Source organism: Loxodonta africana, chromosome 2 (assembly GCF_030014295.1).
Source record: "Loxodonta africana isolate mLoxAfr1 chromosome 2, mLoxAfr1.hap2, whole genome shotgun sequence".
Classification (NCBI taxonomy): domain Eukaryota; kingdom Metazoa; phylum Chordata; class Mammalia; order Proboscidea; family Elephantidae; genus Loxodonta; species Loxodonta africana.
Window position 1 is genome coordinate 53,809,462 of NC_087343.1, and position 3,707 is coordinate 53,813,168.

Consider the following 3,707-nt stretch of genomic DNA (forward strand, 5'->3'; position numbering starts at 1 on the left):
TCCTTAATGCAGCAGCCATCTCGTCTCCTAGCTCATTTGCATATCACAGGGTAGCAGATGTGATGAGAAATACAATGAGGAGTAGACAGGGCATTTGACTCTTTTTAAACTTCATATTTCAAATGCAAGCTAGCACATTTGAGTTTTGCATTAAAACAAAGGAGTATATTTGTAATATAACCATAACATTTATGTCTGGGAATGACAAGGTAACAAGTCAAATGGCGTCTCTAAATGAAGTTCTCATTTTAGAAAATCGGAGGACCATAGAAGTCAATCTCTTAGTCCAATTGCCATGTAATGAGACCTCTTTGACAGGTGATATTCCAGATTGTTTGAAAATGTGAAGTATGGGCAACTTTTTCTTTTTAGCAGTAGTTGATACCATTACTGGAAAAGTCCTATTGTGCTAATATTCTTCCTCCATCAAGCTTCCATCTGTCTTCTGGTAATTTATACCCTTTCCTCCTAGGTATCTCCCCTTGGAAACAATGTAGTAACGTAGCTCAAAACAACTTCTGTTTCCAAGGGCTTGACAGCCCTCAAAATAATTCCTGACAATTTTTTTACTCTCTCTAATCTTCCCTACTTTAGGATACACATCATTAACTCTTATCAACAATTTCTCATAGGACATAATTTACAGAACCTACACTATCCTAATTGCTTTCACTCCAGACCACTGTTGTCCAACATTACTGCACGGTGGTTAAAATGTCTTGAGCTATAGAATCTGGGAAAGCTGATTGGAATCTCACTTTTGTTGCATACTAGCCGTACGACTCCATAGGATAAGTTTGGTTGCCCCAGCCCTTCTTCACTGAGCTTTCCCGTCTAATTACCACTGCCTACACTGTTCCCCGCCCTAAGAGTATCCTCAAAGAGGGAGTCTGCTTTCTCCGCTTGCACAGAGTTGTTAAGTGGTTAAGAATTTACATGCCCCCAGGAGTGAGCCTTAACCATTCACTTTTCAGTTCTGGAGTGGGAAGGCCTTAACTTATACTCCAGGCTCCCTTTTGCTAACAGATTAAAGCTACACTCTAAGACTTTGCCAAGACTGCTTCCTTACTGGCTTCCTCCTCTTTCCTGTTTTCCTTTTACCACTTTCTCACTGGTTTCTCCTGGAAACACTTTCTCAATTAATCTCTTGCCCCAGAATCATCATCTCAGGTTGTGCTTCTGGGGAACCTGGCAGAAGGCAAGAAATTACTGAAATCTCTATATCTCATTTTCCATAACTATCAATGGCTACCTAATTGTACCTAACACTAGAATTAATTTAGGTATTGAGATAAGGCATACAGCATGCCATAGTTTCAGGCGTAATGTAAATGCTCGCTAAAAAGTCTTAGTATCAGATTCTTTGTGTCCAAAATTGAACACTGCAGTCCAGATGTAGGAAGTGAAGAGGAAAGTGAGGCTTTTCCTTCTCAAGTCTGGGAAACTGTATTTACACTAAAAAAGCCTAAGAATGTTGACATTCCTTGGGAGATTACAACAATGAAAGTGCTGACCACGACCTGTCAGTTTGTCATACTGTGGTGGTTTGTGTGTTACTGTGATGTGGAAATTAAGCCACCTCTATTTCAGATACCAGCAGGGTCACATAGTGGACAGATTTCAGTGGATCTTCCAGATGAAGACAGACTAAGAAGAAAGGCCTGGTTTTGTGCTTCTGAAAATTAGATAATGAAAACCTTATGGACCACAATAGCACATTGATATAATGTTGGAAGATTAGCCTCCTAGGTTGGAAGGCACTCAAAATATACAGTGGCTGCAATGATAGACTCGAGCATACCAATGATCGTAATGACAGTGCAGGACTGGGCAATGGTTCATGGCGTCCATGGACCCAGTGGTCATGAGTTGGAGTTGATTCGATGGCAACTAACAACACAAGGACAAAGGTGCTGAAGGACTTGTGCATAGCAATCATGAACTGCTCAGCAGCCTTCCCTGCTTGCCTTCCTGTTGGCACTTCCTGGCAGTGAGCCAGAAAGCCTGCAATCAAAGACCCCTACCAGGTCAGTGTTATTTTGCTATCCTCTCTGGAGCAGCAAAAGGAGAGGAATGCTTCCAATGTGGAATAAAACAAGTGGAAATCTAGAATACTTGTCCTAAATATTAATTTCAAGGAGCTGTCAAAAAGATTAAATGTGGTATAAATCTATATGCTAAAAAAGTACAGAGAAATGGAAGCTTTCTGGGTTTGTTTGGTTGGTTGGATCACCAGGCTGCATATTTGAGAGGTATAACATCGTACAACTAATTCTGAAATGAGATTGATATTCAAGGGTCACATTCACCCAGCGCAGAGCTCGATCATTATTACATACACAGCTGAAGGGAACTGGGCCATAGTTTTAATTAATTGGCAATTTTGAGCCTCTCATGCTAGAAGCCACCTTAATGATTAAAAAAGAAATGATGTGGGCAGGCAATATAATCTGAACACGCAGCCTAAAACAACTGCTAGATTAACAACACTGAGCTTTTAAGCAGCAACCTTTTACTCAGTCCTTATATGCTAGTTTATAGTCATAAAAATGTAAATAAATGAAAATCAACATGGAATTTGGAGTTTGTTAAGAGCTCTTTAACTTCTGAAAATTTTTATTTTGTTTGGACTCCAGTATTGTTTGATCTTAAATAAAAACTGCAACTATTCCATTTATTTACGAATCATGCCCTGCTATGGTGGCTAAAATAGAAACAGTGTTTTATCTCTTACAAAGTCTTTTCATACATTATTAGGAGCCCCCGAGTGATGCAAAGAGTTAAGCACTAGACTACAAGTTGAAAGGTTGGTGGTTTGTGCTTGCCCAGAAGTGCCTCGGAAGACTGGCCTGACAATCTGTTTCCAAAACGTCACAACCTTGAAAACCCTTTGGCTCAGTTCTACTGTGAACACAGAATGGACCGGATAGCAACTAACAACAACAATCTTGTACCCAAATGTTACAACAATGTCAAATTGCTATAAAAGTTTCTACATGTGTACTCTCAATTTATGTACTTGTGCCTGAATAATAGTTCCAGGACTGGCACTGGCGAGTGGGCAAAATTTTGAACAGCACTGCATTAAAGGCTCTGAGAAGTCCAGTGGGAAAGAATCCTCTTGTGGCTTTATCCAGCCAGGCGTTTCCCAAACATATTTGCTCACAGAACACTTTAGAGGAATGATTCTTACTAACATAGTGTAGAACTGGTTTTCTTCACAGTGAAAGGGGGAGAGACTGCATGGAGGCCAAAAGATTTATTAAGGGTGAGACTGGGCTGGGAACTAGAGAAAGGTAAAGCAGAATTAGAATCAAAGACCATCTGAAAAAGTTACTGGATGTTATGAACGGAGAGGCAGAAAGATTAAAACAACAACTTAATTTTCTATGCCAGTGATGGAGTGTGGCCTAAATGGCACCGTCTAGTAGTGTTATCTTTTCTCAGACTTCAGGAGCCGATATCTAAAGCAAAACAGGGAAGTGGACAACATCTTGAAGTGGAAAAAAAAATTCAATTAAATAAAAATAGAATGACTCAGTCCAACTGGTTGCATTATCTAGCATCATTTTAACAACATTAAAATGTGGCTTTATTGAAGTTAAACATTAAAACTTGACAAAATAAAATTATTTAAAAATATCTGTAGTTTCTGTCTTAAGCTCAAGTAACAATAATGATGAGAACTTTTGATATCATTTTTGGGT